Genomic DNA, 20,374 nt, shown 5'->3' with positions numbered 1-20,374 from the left:
TCCTCCACTAACACTCTCATTGCTATTTTAGTATATGTTGATGACATTATCATTGCAAGCAATAACTCTGATGGTATTGAATTATTTAAAAGACAGCTTGATTTCAAGTTTAAACTCAAAGATCTTGGTCCCTTGAGGTTCTTCATTGTCCTAGATGTTGGAAGATTTACTAATGGTATTTCGGTCTCTCAAAGACCTTTTACTTTGCAAATTTTAACTGATATAGGTTATATTGGGGCCAAACCTTCGTCCACCCCAATGGAACACAACACTCAAATAAGCAAGGATATATGGGAGTTACTTTTTGACCCTACTAGCTATAGAAGTTTAATTGGGAAACTTATTTACTTAACAATAACGAGATCTAATATTTTCTTTGTTGTTAACAAGTTAGTCAATTTCTTTCTGAGTCACAGTAACTGCATCTTCACGTTTCTCAATGCATCCTTCAATACTTGAAGGGCTCTCTAGGTCAAGGGTCATTTTCTCACTCTACTTCTTCTACTCAACTCAAGGCCTATGCAAAATGCAATCTCTTTGTCAATGATGTTTAACTCAAGGTCTATTCTGATGCTGACTAGGGCACTTTCCCCAACACCCAACACTCGATTATAGGCTATTGTATATTCCTGGGGGACTCTGTTGGAAATTATTTTACCAGGATCTAGATTTACTAACAAGTATGTTGGATTAACAACCTAATATGAATTCTAAAACAATGAAAATAAACACATATAAAGTTAGAAAACCTTAAAGTGGGTGCAGCAGAATAATATGACTCCTTCCGTTCAGATCTCTAGCCCTTGATTCCTTTCTGTAGCAGAGCATCACCAAGATCTGAACCTGGATCTTCTTTTCTCCTTCTTTGATGCAGATGTTCCATAGTCTTCCATACTATGATTGAGATACCACTTGATGTGTGTGGGCACTACTCATTCACTCAAGGGAATTTGAAAAACAGAGAAGAAAGAAAGAGAGAGAGTGGCGGTTTCATAGTGTTTGAGAGAATAAACTGTAAAGTGTGTCTCAAACCTAAAACCTTTACCTTCTATTTATAGAATACCACATGGGGTTAAAGTTGAATTATTTGGCATTTAAAAATAAAAAATAAAATGAGAAATAGAAGCATTAAGTGGCCGGCCATTCATTGAGGAAAACAAATCCTTCCACTTTTCAAACTTTCCTATTTCATCATTTCTAGTTTCCCATTTTCTCAAAATTGCCAATTCTCTCTTTCAACTTCATAAATGTCAAATCTAATTATTTAATAACTATAATTAATTATTAAATAATATATTGTCATTTATTTTATTTATTAATAAAAACTAATCAAAGTTTCCCAATTAATAAATATACCCTTTAAACTCTCTATTTACTATTTTACCCTTGCTTAGTGAAAATTCATAAAGTAGACATAGTCTAACTTTTAGAATTTTAATTGATTAATTAAAATCAATTAACTGAGTCTTACAAGCAGTATGGCCTCAACTAGTATGGGGACCATGGGTCTATATAACCGAGCTTCCAATAAGTCGAACCGAATTTACCAAGTAAATTCCCTAACTTATTAATTCCTCATTGAATCCACACTTAGAACTTGGAATTGCACTCTCAGTCATATAGAAACGCTCTATATGTTCCACGATATAGACACGTCATTAGTTATCCATTGTTATAACCCTAATGTGATCAATGATCCTCTATATAGATGATTTACACTGTACAAGGATTAAATTACCGTAACACCCTACAATGTATTTTATCCTTAAAACACTTAACCCTGTATAAATGATATTTCACCTAAGTGAAATGAGATCTCCACCATTTATCTCCGTTTGGTTAAGCTCGAAGGAAATCATCCTTTACTTCTATTTGCCAAATAGAAGCTATAGATTCCATATTTATGTTAGCGCTCCCACTCAATTGCACTACCGTGTTCCCAAAAATGTAAGTATCACCCTGACCCAAAAGTAGGCTTAACTAACAAATCAAAGAACACGAGTAACACTCTTGAAATTGAGCCTAACCATATCAGGATTTTGATCATGTGATCTAGGATCAACAGGTGATATTGAATTGAATAGATATTACGGTAAATTTTAACATATCTAATCAAAGTTCAATATCGGTCCCTTCCGATGTATACTCCATACATCCGATACTGGTAAACTTTGCCAATGTCCTGGAAAGGACATAACACTTTTCCAAGGTGTAAGAATACCTATCGCTGATTATACCATGTCAGTCTAAATCCAGTGTTCTGACAAATCAAGGAATAAACTTTTGAACATATAATAAAGATTATATTCCACTGTGCTGACAACACTATAATCTTTAACCAACTCATATGTTCTGGACTTAAAAAGAATTCATACATTATATACATATAATCATGAAATAAATCATGTGAACCATGCAACATAAAATGTTATTTCTGATCTTTATTAATAAGTAAATCTGATTATATGAAATGAGTTTTATTTAGGGCATAAAACCCAACAAACTCCCACTTGCACTAATATAAAACAAAAAGTGTATTTCAAATAATCATTAACACCTTGATATACCAATCAAGTGTAATAGCAGTAAAGTCCTCGTAATAGGATCTGACAGGTTGAATTAAACACAACCTCTTATCCACCATTACTCTTCCTTAATCACAAAATCCTTGATAATGTGAAATTGCTCTCTATATGTCTACTCTCTTGGGATACTGGATTCTATACTTTTGGGCAACTACTCTTTGGTTATTCAGGAAGTAACCCTAGTAGTTAAGGCAAGTTGGAACAATGCCACAAATGTATAGAACTTTCCTTAGACTGAATAAGTATCTTTCTTGCAACTTTTAACATTCAGTCTCTCTCTGGTAGACCAAGAGATTTCAGATAGGTTTTTACACTTCTCCAAAATCACTACTCCACCCCCAAAGTAATCACCATCTCATCAGCTGACTTTCTAGCACACAGGCAAGTCTCGAAATCTGATGTGGTGTAGTCTAAGAGTTTTAAAACCACCCTTATTGACTAACATATAGTTCCTCTTTTTAAAAATTACTTGATTGTCTTCCAATGTTCCTCTCCTGGATTAATCTGATACCTACTCATTACTCCCACTCAACAGTAGGTGTCTGGTCTAAGGCATACTAAAGCATATCTGAGACCTCTCACTGTTTATTCAAGAAATTCTTTCATGGCTTTATCTTCTCTGGAATAGTTGAGACTTTTCCTTTGATAAATAAAATCTATGTCTAAGAAGTTGTGAAGCTTCTACAGATTTCCAATGGAAAGAAAATGCATCAGCATCTCATACTTGCATTAGAGTAAGTAATTACCAGGTATACCACAAGCCATAGGTTTAGATAAACTCATACCTATAATACTAGGAACAGGAATTTTTCTTAAGTCCATTGAATAGACTTATGAACTAAAATTTCCTTTCATGTCCTTGTAACAAAAAACTTTAGGTTACTCCATGTGAATGGATCAAACCATAGTTCTATTGGCTTTCTTCTCTGTTTCTTATCTTGACAATCCATTACTTGTTTAAACTCACAATGGATTTTAATCACTAGTGTCTTCCAAGTTATAGAAGGTGAGTTCCTAGAAACTCTCCCACTACAACAAGGTACCGTGAACTATGTCAAAGAAAACTAAATGGTATAGACCTCTTCAGTTGTGTTAAGACAACAGAGGCAGTGGGATCATCTTGTAAAATAAGATGATAGAACATTTTTGGAATCAAGAAAAAAAATATCTCCTTTATTTGCTACTTTATTTTCAGACTTAGTCATTTTCTTAGAGAAGTAGTATTTGTTTAAACAAACACATTCTTATCTAATGACTATGGGATGCTCCACTCCTAATCACTTAGAATAGCTAATAAACATGCAAACTAGGGTTAGCAGTTCTAGCTTTTCTTGAGATTTCGATTAGGTCATCCATGAATCTAGTAATGATTTACATTAAGTACAACCATTACATAATTCTGAAATTATATTTCCATAGAAGGATTTAGGCAATGACTAGTAACTAATCATCAATATGCAACTCAAATTTCTGGGGAGGTAAGTTTGGATATTATTCAAAATCAAATTAATGATCTTTGAACTGCATATCTACTAACTTTTATCCACCCCTATCAGTTCGCAAGATCTTTAACCACTTACTATTGCTAGAAATTCATGAAATTTTTCAAACATTTCAAATTTCTTTTGCGTAAGGTAAAATCTAGAGTGATCGTTTTAAGAATACAACGAAAACTCATATCCACCCCTGAATGTACATCCATTTTCAGTGGATATAGGCATATTAACTCTTTGCAGAGAATGATCTTGTCAAAACCACTATGAACAAGATACAAATGCCTTAGATTTATAAAATATGTGGTTGTATCTTTTGATGACTTAAGTTTAGTTACATCAAAGAGTTCTTAGAATAGTGCAAGTGGATTCTGGTCACAGAACACTAAACTCATACAGTTTGAATCCATTGAAAGAAAATGGTTATTAAACACTTGTGAAAGTGTAACTGTATAATTAGTAACTCTTTCTTGGACAACCACTACTAATCTAACTCTATGATTTGCCTATACAAGTAGGAGATATCTAAGATTGAGGATTTATATCATTTTGGGATAGAATTCCGGGAATATAATCATATGCGTCATCTAATTTCTTAAGAGAAAATAAGACTTTATATGATTTATAGACCATTCATCCAATGATATGTCATTAAGCTAATTTGAAATGAATAAGCTAAGAGGAATTAGGATTATTTCGTTTTAAATAAGAATCCAACGATGCTCCGATTAGCGAGAGTCAAAGTAATCTTATTTATACAATCTTCTTGTTTCATATTGTAAAACACTAGTCTAAGGTGTCATGAATTGATGAACAGCTAGATGTTGCATATACAATATTTATCTTTCGAGATCTAACACTATTATGTTAGTCTAATGGTGAAAATCCATTAGGGATTTATCTCATTAGAAAAAAAAATCAAGTTAGACCAACAATGAAGATTCAAAATTAAACTACAATTTAATAACAGAAAATAACATGGTTCAATACAAATTCATACACAATTCAGAAATTATAAATCACATAGCAAGTAGGAATGACAAGTGAAAATACTCAAACATACAATCCTAAATAATTTCCAAGGTTTTCAACAAACTGATATCAGTGTCCCGTTTAGGCGAGAGTCAAAGCTATCATTCATTGAATAGAGTTGTCAGCTCATCTAAAATGTCAAACATTCTAGCAACCTTTTATTCGATCAAGATGTGAATCCGCGTTGTCCCGTTTAGGCGAGAGTCAAGGCTATTCTATCTTATGAGCTTCCACCATTGTTTCATATTCTTGCAAGTCTTATACAGTCGCCACCATTAGGGTGGTCATAAACTATATAAAAAAAAAAACTTACAAGATTACTTATCTTTCGAGATTAAACGGTGCTAACTTGCTAATGAACGTTCCTCCATTAAGGAGGATTACTCACTAAAACAATAGCTATGTAAAACCAACAATGGAGATCGAATATCCTTATAATAATAACGCTCATTATTTAATGAAGGGTTGTATTTTCTTCTAATATTTATTTTAATCCATTTATTTTAAATATATATTTATTTAATTAAAATTTCCAATTTAGAATGAAAAATTCCAAATGTAAATTTTAATTTAATATTTATAAATTATACATAGATGGATATGAAAATAATATGAATTATTTCCATCTTAGTAATAATTTCCATAAATATTTAGAAAATTATTCAATTCAAGTTGTTTCAAAATTAATTTAAATTAATTTACAACTCAAATTTAATTTTCTATAAATATACATTGCATTTCGAAAATGCTTTAAAATAAAAAAAATAAAAAATAAATCCTGGAAAACTACTTTAATTTTATGTTGGCCCAAAATTAATAAAATTAATTTTCAACAAAAAATATAATTTCCCTATTTAATTAAATATCTAAAAAAAATTTCAAATATTTAAGTATCATGATTAAAAAATCAACTTAAATATTAATTTTCTATTTAATTAAATACACTAGAAAAAATACTTCAAGCAAAACAGATAATATCTATCTAGACTTTCATGGACTAATTAATCCAATTTCTAATTATAATATATTTTAGTTCATTTATTTTAATTAACCATTAAATGAAAAAGTCATTGATTTAAGGTGGTCCAAAATTAAATAAATAATTTTCAACTTTAATCTATTTTTCAAATAAAATTCGAAATTTCTGCATTAAAGAAATGCAATTTCAAAATTTTGGGAAATGATTAATAAAATAAAATAAAATATATTTTGAAAATTATTCAGCTTTAAGTTATTCTGAAATAAGATTCCAAACTTAAAATAATTTTCAACTTTAATTAAATAACATGAAAATAACAATATTAAAGTATCATGATGAAAATCAACTTAGATATTGAATTTTCAATTTAATTAAATGTATTAAATTCAAGAAATAAATAATTAAGTAAAGAGGAAACTTAATTATTAATTCTAGTTTAATACTAGGAAAATATTCTAAACTTAGATTGTACCAAAATTAATTAGGAAACAATTAATTTCACAATCTATGATATTTTCCTATTTAATATTAGAAATAATAACTAGTACTAGAAATAACTATCTAGAATATATCATTGACTAAGTGTTTTTCTAAAATTAACTTTAAAATATTACATGAAAAAAAATTTCATATATTTTAAAAGTTAATTATGTTGCTAATTTAATTTTAATTAGGTTAGACTAATATAATTAACCTAATACAATTATTTAAATAAGGCAAATGGGCCTTCACAATTGGGGTAGTTCATGTGAGGGGGAGCTGGGTTCAGTATGTCGTACCCACTTCTAAGGCCCCCAACTCTCACACAAGGCCCAAAAGAGAGGAATTTAACCTTAAAATAAACAATTGTTATTCATTGAATAAGCCCAAATCTAATTGGGCCTAAATAAATTTTCTTATGTCAAAATTTATTTTAGCAACCTAGTCCATTTACTTAGTAAAAACTTAAATGGGCTTCCTATATGTATCTAAGCCCAAAAGCAAACATATAGGCTCACACAGGTCAAATGATTTGGATGGACACTATCATGTTACTAGGTTTACACAGATATAAGAAGTACAAAATTTACCTGTTACAAATTATTTATAAGATCTATCGTCAATTGAACTATGATTAAAATCAGATCATTGGATCTGTCAACAAGTTAATCATAGCAATTTAGATCAGATAAATAATAGGTTTGTTAAAAAAAGTTTTGAACAAACAATATAAATAAACAAACATTGTCCATGTAACAGATGTGAATCAAGATATTAATATAATTAAATTATTATTCTTAAACTAACCAAATAAAGGAAACTAATTTTAAAATATCTAGATTTATTTGAATCAAATTAAATATCTAATAAGATCAATGATTTGAAAGGAAAGAATCTCCAATATCACTTTCAGATCTTATAATTTAATAAAATAAACTAATTTTAAAATAGATTTGGTTAAATAATAATTACCATAATTATATGTCAAAATATCTCAAATTAAGCAATATTCAAATCTCTACAAAAATATATATGTTATTTAAATATTTAAGATATGATTTATAAATTTCTAATAAGGAAAAAATGATATATATATATAGAAAAAATATCATTTTAAAACTTATAATTTATAAATAATTAAATATTTAACAAAATAACAAATTTTTGAATTTGAACAACATTATGGTAAGTATATCTATAAAAATATCTATGTTAATTTCAAATTTATTAATTATTTAATTTGCCATATAAGATAATTTTAATATAATATTTTAAATAAAAAGACAAAGTTATCTTTTAATTTAAAATATCTTAAATATCAAAATATCTAATCTTATAATTAAATAATAAATAAATATTAAAGAACTTAACAAATTTTTAAATCTGACCATAATAGGAAATATTTAAAAATTGGAAACAATCCAAAATAGAAATATTTAAAATTGGAAAAAATTCCAAATTGAAAATATTTAAAATTGGAAACATTTCAATTTAGAAATATTTAAAATGGAAAAATGAATTTTTGGGAAACAAACCCATGAAAAAATTGGATTTTTGGGAAAAAATCCCAAAAATCGCAATTTTTGGGTTTTTGCTGCCAGTAGGCTGCAATTGCAGCCAAAATAGGCTGCATGACACCCAAAACGCGCGCGGAGCAGGGGATGACGCCGAGAAAACTCGGCGCTTGCAAGGACTTCAACCGAGAAGCCTCGGTCAGCTGCAGGGTGCACACCCAGATTTAGGCGCGCGGATGGAAAGGCTGATCCGAGGGTCTGGTGCGCATGAGCACCACCCTTGACAGCCTTGAATCCCGATTTTCAAAAATTCATATCTTTCTCAATTTTTATCGGAATCGAGTTCCGTAAAAAAAAATTGCTCAATTTTTCACAAGGAATCCAAATAAAATATTTTCAAAAATTGAAAAAATATTTTGCATGGAAAACGAAACTGTACAACATCAACATTCATCAAACAACACATAAACCAACATGAAACCATCCAAATCAACACAAAAACATGCAATCATCGTTTTAATTCATATTACATGAAAGTAAATCATTACCATGGCTCTGGTACCAGTTGTTGGAAATTATTTTACAAGGATCTAGATTTACTAACAAGTATGTTGGATTAACAACCTAATATGAATTCTAAAACAATAAAAATAAACACATATAAAGTTAGAAAACCTTACAGTGGGTGCAGTGGAATAATATGACTCCTTCCGTTCAGATCTCTAGCCCTTGATTCCTTTCTGTAGCAGAGCATCACCAAGATCTGAACCTGGATCTTCTTTTCTCCTTCTTTGATGCAGAATTTCCATAGTCTTCCATACTATGATTGAGATACCACTTGATGTGTGTGGGCACTACTCATTCACTCAAGGGAATTCGACAAACAGAGAAGAAAGAAAGAGAGAGAGTGGCGGTTTCATAGTGTTTGAGAGAATAAACTGTAAAGTGTGTCTCAAACCTGAAACATTTACCTTCTATTTATAGAATACCACATGGGGTTAAAGTTGAATTATTTGGCATTTAAAAATAAAAAATAAAATGAGAAATAGAAGCATTAAGTGGCCGGCCATTTATTGAGGAAAACAAATCCTTCCACTTTTCAAACTTTCCTATTTCATCATTTCTAGTTTCCCATTTTCTCAAAATTGCCAATTCTCTCTTTCAACTTCATAAATGTCAAATCTAATTATTTAATAACTATAATTAATTATTAAATAATATATTGTCATTTATTTTATTTATTAATAAAAACTAATCAAAGTTTCCCAATTAATAAATATACCATTTAAACTCTCTATTTACTGTTTTACCCTTGCTTAGTGAAAATTCATAAAGTAGACATAGTCTAACTTTTAGAATTTTAATTGATTAATTAAAATCAATTAACTGAGTCTTACAAGCAGTATGGCCTCAACTAGTATGGGGACCATGGGTCTATATAACCGAGCTTCCAATAAGTCGAACCGAATTTACCAAGTAAATTCCCTAACTTATTAATTCCTCATTGAATCCACACTTAGAACTTGGAATTGCACTCTCAGTCATATAGAAACGCTCTATATGTTCCACGATATAGACACGTCATTAGTTATCCATTGTTATAACCCTAATGTGATCAATGATCCTCTATATAGATGATTTACACTGTACAGGGATTAAATTACTGTAACACCCTACAATGTATTTTGTCCTTAAAACACTTAACCCTGTATAAATGATATTTCACCTAAGTGAAATGAGATCTCCACCATTTATCTCCGTTTGGTTAAGCTCGAAGGAAATCATCCTTTACTTCTATTTGCCAAATAGAAGCTATAGATTCCATATTTATGTTAGCGCTCCCACTCAATTGCACTACCGTGTTCCCAAAATGTAAGTACCACCCTAACCCAAAAGTAGGCTTAACTAACAAATCAAAGAACACGAGTAACACTCTTGAAATTGAGCCTAACCATATCAGGATTTCGATCATGTGATCTAGGATCAACAGGTGATATTGAATTGAATAGATATTACGGTAAATTTTAACATATCTAATCAAAGTTCAATATCGGTCCCTTCTGATGTATACTCCATACATCCGATACTGGTAAACTTTGCCAATGTCCTGGAAAGGACATAACACTTTTCCAAGGTGTAAGAATACCTATCGCTGATTATACCATGTCAGTCTAAATCCAGTGTTCTGACAAATCAGGGAATAAACTTTTGAACATATAATAAAGATTATATTCCATTGTGCTGACAACACTATAATCTTTAACCAACTCATATGTTCTGGACTTAAAAAGAATTCATACATTATATACATATAATCATGAAATAAATCATGTGAACCATGCAACATAAAATGTTATTTTTGATCTTTATTAATATGTAAATCTGATTATATGAAATGAGTTTTATTTAGGGCATAAAACCCAACAGACTCTATGGTCTCTTAGAAGTCCAAGAAACAAAACACTGTCTCTCAATCTTCTGCCAAAGTAGAATACCGAGACATGGCCACACCACTTACAAATTTCCATGGATACTTGCCTTACTCAAAGATTTTGGAGTCAATCATTCACATCTAACCCTTATGTATTGCGACAACAAAGTTGTCATTCATATTTATGAGAATATTGTATTTCGTGAATGCACCAAACATATTGACATTGACTACCACGTTGTCCTTAAACGGGTACAAAGTGGCCAGCTGAAGCTTCTTCATGTCAACACTAAATACAACCTTATTGATCTCCTTACCAAGCCTCTTTTTCCATCTCATTTCAAGGATTTAGTTTCCAAGGTGAATGCTACGAATTTGTACACTTCATCTTGAGAGGGCATATTAAACATTAGATTATCTCATCTAGTATTTGGGTATAGAGATTAGGTTATCCTTGTTTGGTTTATATTCTTAGGCTGAATTACTTTCCCCATATATATATTTTATATTTATTATAGATTAACTAATTTCACTTTATTTAATAAAGGAGATATTATTCTAATAGAGACCACATCAAATTTAATTTTATAATTAAAATTAATTACACATCACTATATATAAAGATATATATGTTATATAATATACCACGATCATTATTTATTTGTAGTTATTTTTGTATACTTCTAAGGCATGAGACCAAATATTTGAAACTCTAAAAATGTTGTTTTGTGCCCAAAAAAAGAAGTAAACGTAAATACATTACAAATAAAATAAAATTAGTTAATTTTATAGTAAACTATTTATAAGAGTTATTTTGGTACACTCTTATCTCTTTTGGTATCCAAGATAATTTTTTAGTCTAATTTTCTAGCTCGACATGCTTGATTTACTTGAAGAGTGCAAAGTTCGGAATCTACCTGCATGGTGATTGCTAAAGGTTATGACTTAACTAATTTGGCTTTGACTCAAGCTGGACGGAACTATAAGTAGGCATACTCTGTCCAAGTCCAACTATGTACGAAACATGTCAACTAACTAAGTGCCACATTACCTTGTACGGGATTCGGGATAACATTTGACCTCCAAGTCCACGTGGAAACTTTTTCTCGTACAGGGACTCCTATGGGTTACACATTGCATAGAATGGTTACACGCGTCTGTATTCACGTGTCGTCCTAGATGTGATGTGAATTTTTCGTGAGGTGTGCATATTGTTGGGTTTTATGCCCTAAATAAAACTCATTTCATATAATCAGATTTACTTATTGATAAAGATCAGAAATAACATTTTATGTTGCATGGTTCACATGATTTATTTCATGATTATATGTATATAATGTATGAATTCTTTTTAAGTCCAGAACATATGAGTTGGTTAAAGATTATAGTGTTGTTAGCACAGTGGAATATAATCTTAAATTATATGTTCAAAAGTTGATTCCCTGATTTGTCAGAACACTGGATTTAGACTGACATGGTATAATCAGCGATAGGTATTCTTACACCTTGGAAAAGTGTGATGTCCTTTCCAGGACATTGGCAAAGTTTACCAGTATCGGATGTATGGAGTATACATCGGAAGGGACCGATATTGAACTTTGATTAGATATATTAAAACTTACCGTAATATCTATTCAATTCAATATCACCTGTTGATCCTAGATCAAATGATCGAAATCCTGATATGATTAGGCTCAATCTCAAGAGTGTTATTCGTGTTCTTTGATTTGTTACTTAAGCCTACTTTTTGTGTCAGGGTGATACGTACATTTTGGGAACACGGTAATGCAATTGAGTGGGAGCACTAACATAAATATGGAATCTATAGCTTCTATCTGGCAAATAGAAGTAAAGGATGATTTCCTTCGAGCTTAACCAAACGAAGATAAATGGTGGAGATCTCATTTCACTTAGGAGAAATATCATTTATAAAGGGTTAAGTGTTTTAAGGATAAAATACATTGTAGGGTGTTACGGTAATTTAATCCTTTTACAGTGTAAATCATTTATATAGAGGATCATTGATCACATTAGGGTTATAACAATGGATGACTAATGACGTGTCTATATCGTGGAACATATAGAGCGTTTCTATATGACTGAGAGTACAATTCCAAGTTCTAAGTGTGGATTCAATGAGGAATTAATAAGTTAGGGAATTTACTTGGTAAATTCGGTTCGACTTATTGGAAGCTCGGTTATATAGACCCATGGTCCCCATACTAGTTGAGACCATACTGCTTGTAAGACTCATGTAACGCCCTAATGCTAAGGCACGCTACAGTGCTTTTTCAATTATTGTGCAATCTTTGCTAATCAAAGAAATTTCTCGAAAAATGTGTCAAATTAAAACTTTTGCTTTAAATATTAAACTTTGTAATATAATATAATATTTATAAATCCCGGGATCCCAATTTCAAACTTTTAAAAATTTACTATTTAAACTTTACATTTCAAAATACATAACTTCCAGATGTCCCGAGACCGAACACTCCAGGTCGCGCCGCTTGACATGTACAATCTCACCCGAGCTCAGGTTCATTCTTGTTCAGTCTCCGCCTTTCCTTTACCTACACATGGAAGCAGAAACTGTTAGTCAACAGACTCAGTAAGAAATGCATATAACATACCATATAATTTCCGACCTATAAATAGGCGCCCATACACCTATTTATAGAGCTTAACAGATGAGTATGAACGTTCAATACCAGGGTACAACCACTATACCACATACACATCGTACCTCACTGTACGAGTGTTGGTAGGGTTTATCCCGATCACTGAGTAACACTGAGTGATGTACCACACACCTTAGCATTTTCCCATGCTTGTGTTGGTATCACTGTATTGTACTCACAATCACAATAATCACTATACCAATGCACTCTATAACTTGTTCATACAAGTGTTGGTAGTGCTTAACATAATTCAAGCATGCATATATAAACACATATACACACATTCAAATAATCACATCATACATTATACACAGTTCTTACCTGTTTTCCGAATTCAAGTGTCTTTGGCCAGGCACGAACGGAATTCACGTGCTAGATGGATGCCCTAATCACAATAATTGCAAAACAGATGACTGACTCGCTAAATCACTTTCCGGGACTTAAACTTGAAACTAAAAGTTTCCCTATCGATAAACCTCATGGCAATACCCTAAATATCTCAAAATTGGCCAAAACTAGGGTTCTGGAAATTCCCCCAACAGGCAGACCGGTTCCTAACCGGCAATCCGATTCTGGGTCACCAACCGGTCGACCGGTTGGTACTGGCCCCCCAGAACCAGAATTCCAGTTCTGCTGCTGGGAACCAAAAATCATCCCCCTTAATTCAAATCAAGCCCAAACCTTACCAAACTCTCCAGTACACCTATACAATGCATACACAATAGAATCCAAGCAGTATTTCACAGAACAAACCAATAAATCCAATTATGCCATTAAAGCTCAAAGCTTGAGTTTCAAAACTCAAGCTTGCTTAGAACTAAAATCAAGCATCAAAAACAGTAGCTAGGGACTCAAATCAACTCAACCTAACCCCAGAATTCGAACCCTAAGCAATTCAAACCTTAACAGCTCCTATTACATCAAAACATCATTTCAACCTAACTTAAAAACTTGAAAACTAAGAAGGGTTCAATGGAGCTTACGTTAGATTGATTATCTCCCATGAAATCCTTGGTGAAATCCAACAATCAACACCAAACTCCCTTGGTTTGTCCAAGCCGAAAGCAAGAAAGAGAGAGAGAGGGTCAAGAACAAAGCAATTTTCTATTTTTTCCTTTTTCCTTGATTTTTCTTCAAATGAGACAAAAGGACTAAGTAAATCCTTTGCTGAAATTAGCTTGATTAGGTGTCAAAACCTAAGGCAGCCACCTATCTCTATTTATTAGCAAATGACTAAAATGCCCTTAAAGATATAACTTAGGTATTTCTAAAGCTAGGGGTAAAATGGTCAATTTCCATAACCCCGCTCAATCCCGATAATTTATTTTCTCTAAATTATTTCCCACTATGAAATAGGGTTCTAAACTTACCCATGTGATCAATCTAGCCATCCATCGCATTTTCCGTTGTCGCCGAGCAAAAATTACAAAATTAACATATTTCACATATAAACTAAATAATACCCCTAGAGTTTAATAAAATCTCCGGAATTGAGAAATTATAACTCTAATATTTATTTCTAAATATTGGGGTCCACATTTAAAATTAATTCACAAATAATAATAAAATAATAAAAAATTAGTGCTAATTGCCTTTTCTAATCCACATTACTAGAGCGATCATTACAACTCAGTTAATTGATTTTAATTAATCAATTATAATTCTAAAAGTTAGACTATGTCTACTTTATGAATTCTCACAGTTTAAGGATGAAATCGTAAAGAAAAGGGTTTCTGGGTTTAATTATTAATTAAGATACTTTGTATGTCTAATTAATAATTATTTTAAATGACAATATTATTTAATAATCTATTTTAGTTATTAAATAATTAGTTTTGGCATTTAAATGATTATAATTTGAAAAATGGCATTTTTGGAGAAATAGAAATAAAATTGAGGAAACTGCAAAATCCAAGTGAGGCCCATGAAACCCTCTATGGGCCGAGCACTCCCTTTGTGTTTCCCAATTATTATTTTTATTTTTTAATTGTCATGTAATTGCTAATCAAAGCCTAGCAAAAATAGGAAAGTGGTGGATCACACTAAATAAGGCAGTTAATTGATTACACAGTAATTAAGGAAACTGTTTATTTGGAAAGTTGTGCTCTCCCTTTTCCCTATATAAAGCATCCTTGTTCTTTTCTCTTGTATGGATGAAAAGCCACGAAATTCAAGAGAGGAAAAGAGAGAAAACTTTGAAATCCTTGTGAGATGACTAGTGCCCACACACATCAAGTGGTATCTCAATCATAGTATGGAAGACTATGGAAATTCTACATCAAAGAAGGAGAAAAGAAGATCCAGGTTCAGATCTTGGTGATGCTCTGCTACAGAAAGGAATCAAGGGCTAGAGATCTGAACGGAAGGAGTCATATTATTCCGCTGCACCCACTGTAAGGTTTTCTAACTTTATATGTATTTATTTTCATTGTTTTAGAATTCATATTAGGTTGTTAATCCAACATACTTGTTAGTAAATCTAGATCCTGGTAAAATAATTTCCAACAACCCCCTCTAGTATCTTCAAGATCTTAACATTAAATGTTATGCCTTGAAATTCGTACGTGGGGAGTGTGCAGACAGTTACAGGAGGTCATGCAATACATCATTCTTCGAATTTAAATTCTTTGATTTTTAAATTTTTTGTTTAAATGTGTGTACCCCAAATACTAGTAGTTGATATTGATTTGAATTTACACTAATTCTATGCAAAATTATCCCTTGTTTTTTCTTGGCCAATTATTTTTGGCTCTTTGAAGCTTCTAGAAATTTCAAAACTTCAAAATCCTTTCTATTTGGAATTCCATAATGGTGTTAACCGTGAATATCTAAAATATGAGTATTCTTACAAAAAGAAAATAGGAGGATAAATGATTCAAGATGTTCTATACAAGCAAAAGAGGACAAAAGATGGCCCCACCTCTTTTGTCCTAAATTTTTTTTTGTCACATTGGGCTAAATCTTGGTACCTACATGTCCCTATACCTGCGTCCCCATGACGCCCGCACCGCCTCCTCAGCCCATGCCCGGGCCCACACCTCAGCCTGTGCCTGGGCCCACACCTCAGCCTGCGCCCGCACCCGCACCTCAGCCCGCGCCCGCACCCGCACCTCAGACCACGCCCTTGCCCGCACCCGCGCCCGCTCCCGCACCTCGACCTGTGCCCACGCCCGCACCTCGACACGCGCCTACGCCTGCACCCGCACCTCAGCCCACACCCGCGCTTGCATCCCGCCATGGTTACTCTCCCAAAATCGGTCTCTCACACCTCATCAATATTCTTTTCCCTCCTGACACCAATAGTCTATGTAAGGAGATATCAGAGGAGATAACGACGACTCAATGAGTATAGATAATGGGGACAAAGTCCTTTTCGTCCTAGGTACAAAATGAAAAGGGGAATTTTTGGTATAACTTAGGATTTCAGGTGTGTGAGATTACATAGGATACAATGTTATCATAGATGAAAATGACTTCACATAGTATGTATTGGGGATCTAAGGGGGCTGCAAAGGGAGGAGGGTTCACTATAAATATGGCCATTGAGTTCATTGTCAAGGGGGGATTTTTGAGTTTTTTAAAAGCAATGAAACAGTAACTTCTTGAGATAGAAAAAGTTTATGAGAATCTTACTCTAGATATTCTTCAATTAAGTTATCTTTTTAAGAGTTAGTTCAGAAATCTAATTATATACATAACGAGTTCTAACTGTTAATAATTTGGTGCCGTCTGTGGGAATTGACACATAAAAGCAACATCATTTCCTTACCTAAGATTTGTTGAAAAGATGCTGAGATGCTCTCACCGTCGTTAGGATGTGGAAGTGCATCTTGATAGCCATCGGCTGATCGCTTCAAGGGCAGCTCCGTCGACGTCTGCTGCCGAAAAAGAGGTGCAGGTGATCAAACGCCTCAGAATGGGGAGGCGCAAACGGTCAAGGACCCCCGGCAGAAGAGTAAAATGGGAGGCTTGAGGACAACCCAATAAACAACCAATAAGATGGGGTGACTACCTCCATCACCCCATAGGATGACAACTTAGTGCAAGGCCGAAAGCTTCATATTTGATAAGACACTGCAGCCACCAAAGCCCAGAGATCCAAGAACCTCGCACCATAGGCTGGGGTAAGAGAAGCGAGCTTACTCAGTGAGTTCTAGCTCACAAACCCGACTACACAATGAGGAGATGAATGAGCTAAGAATAAGCAACTTGTAGTTGGAAGAAATAGTCGCGAACATGCAAATGGCATTAGAGGAGCTCCAGAGAGACCGTTCTGAGGCACCCTTGATCGGGCAAAGAGGACTAGAAATGGGAAAAAGGGGAGCGAGTAGACTGGAGGATGGGGAGTATCAAGGTATTCAACAAATAACACCCCTGAATCCTCCTCGCAAAGAGATTTAACTAGAAAAAATCCACAACCCTCAACACAACCCAAAAAGACTGAGTCCAAGGCAATCCAGGGAGACTTGAGAAAAAAGCTCCATCAAAAGACCACGATCGAGAAATGCACGCTAACAGTGGACTCACTTTGAAATAAAATGAAAGCAAAGCCTGTCACCATGGACCTACGGGAGAAGCTAACTAAAAGGAGGAAAAAGTTAGATACGGAGATGGAAGATCTTCGATGAAGGATAGCTTTGGCCGCATCCGAGGATTGTAACTAGGATGAGGAAGATTTCGACAAGGAATCCCCATTCTCAAGGGAGATTCAAGCGGAGACTTTGCCTATGACCTTTAATTAAAGAACCCAACATGTTACCATATGAGGGAATAACAAACCCAAAATTCTACCTGGACGCCTTTAACAAGATAATGAAGATGAAGAGGGTCACAAGGAAAGCAAGATGACAGTGCTTTGCAGTGACGTTTAGGGGTGCAACATACAAGTGGTTCAAGAGGTTGGCGCCTGGGTCCATCACATCTTGGAAATAGTTCACTGATGAATTCCTTGCCCAACACCATGCGTCCAAGGACTATACTATCCCAAGAACCAGCTTGGCAAATATTAAACAATTAAGGAGTGGCCAAAAGCCTCAGGAGCTACATCTAGTGTTTCGATGCTAAAGCAGCTAGAGTGGGGAGGCTGACGAAGGATGAACACAAAATGGCCATCGTGGCAGGCGTCTGTCCAAAGAGTAAGTTGTGGAACAACATGCTGAAGAGAGAACTAGAGGACCTGGAGGACTATTGGAACTTATTTTACCAAGATCTAGATTTACTAATATGTATTTTTGATTAACACCCTAAATACGAATTTTCTAAAACAATAAAATTAACACAGGAGAGTTTAGAAGACCTTACATTGATGGCAGCAAAATAATATGACTCCTTCTACTCAGATCTGTAACTCTTGTCCATTTCTGTCGTAGAGTAATAACAAGATCTGAGCTTGGATCTCCTTCTCTCCTTTGATTTGGTTAACCACCGTCTTCTGCACTATGATTGAGTACTTGAATTGCTATGCGTGGGCATGGTACTCTATCACTAAAGGCTTGAAGATGATGAAGAATAACAAGAGGGTCAAAATCACTATAGAAGGAGTTTCTCATCTACTAGTTGTCTGACAGAGTTAGAAAACTAGATTTGGTTAGTTGAAAGAGTTGAATGAGAATGAGAGCATCATGTTCCTTTTATAGTATTTCAACTAAAATTTAGGATTTAATAATATGAATTAAAAAGAATAAAATAATGGGCAAAAACCACTTTAGTGGCCGACCACTTAATGTGGGCCTCACTAGTTACAATTTCGCCAATTTATTTAAACCATTTATGTTGGAAATTATTTTACCAGGATCTTAGATCTACTCACAAGTATGTTGATTAACACCCTAAATATGAACTTTCTAAAACGATGAAATAAACACATGTAAAGTTTAGTAAACCTTACATTGGGTGCAGCGGAATAATATGACTCCTTCCGTTCAGATATCTAGCCCTTGATTCCTTTCTGTAGCAGAGCATTATCAATATCTGAACCTGGATCTCTTTCTTTGAATCTTTGATGCTGAAACTCCTTCTTGCTGAAAGTCTTTCTTCACGATCTTCCTCGCTATGGTTGAGGTATCACTTGCTGTGTGTGGGCACTACTCATACACTAAGAATTTCGAAATTTAAGAGGAAAGAAAGAGAGAGGGAGTGGTCGGCCAGATAGGGAGAGAGAAGGCTCAGGTTTTTCTCTGAATCAGAAGTGTCAGAAGAAAAGTTAGTGTAATTTTCATGAAGCCTTCACTATCTATTTATAGCATTCCACTAGGGTTAGGTTTGAATTATTTGGCATTAAAATAATGAAAATATCAGTTTAAATTTCCCACAAAAGTGGCCGGCCATACATAGTGGATTTGGGCCTCACTTTTTGCAATTTTACAGTTTTATCTTTTCTGCATCTGATTTTCTCAAAAACACCAATTTTCTAATTCAACCATTTAAATGCCAATTCTAACTATTTAATAACTATAAATAATTATTAAATAATATTGTCATTTATTATATTTATTAATTGAACCATACAAAGTATCATAATTAACAAATATGCCCCTAAAACTCTTTCTTTACAATTTTGCCCTTACTTAGTGAAAATTTCACAAATAGACATAGTCTAATTTGAGAATTATAATTGATTAATCAAAACCAATTATATGAGTCTTACAAGCAATATTATCTCAACTAGTGCGGGGACCATGCGTCTATATAACCGAGCTTCCAATAAGTAGATCAAGAATTTATTACTAAAATTCACTAACTTATTAATTCTTCGTTGAATCCACGCATAGAACTTAGAATTGCACTCTCAGTATATAGAATGCTCTATATGTTCCACCATATAGATGCATCATTAGTTATCCATTGTTATAATCCTAATTTGATCAATGATCCTCTATATGAATGATCTACACTGTAAAGGGATTAGATTACCGTTACACCCTACAATGTATTTAATCCTTAAAACACTTAACCCCGTATAAATGATATTTCAGCTTATGTGAAATGAGATCTCCACCATTTATTTTTGTTTGGTCAAGCTCGAAGGAGATCATCCTTTACTTACTATTCGCCATATAGAAGCTATAGATTCCATGTTTATGTTAGCGCTCCCACTCAATTGCACTACCGTGTTCCCAAAATGTGCGTATCACTCTGACCTAAAAGTAGGCTTAACTAACAAATCAAAGAACACGAATAGCC

Source organism: Cannabis sativa, chromosome 4 (assembly GCF_029168945.1).
Source record: "Cannabis sativa cultivar Pink pepper isolate KNU-18-1 chromosome 4, ASM2916894v1, whole genome shotgun sequence".
In the NCBI taxonomy this organism is placed as follows: Eukaryota; Viridiplantae; Streptophyta; class Magnoliopsida; order Rosales; family Cannabaceae; genus Cannabis; species Cannabis sativa.
This window is presented reverse-complemented; position numbering follows the sequence as displayed.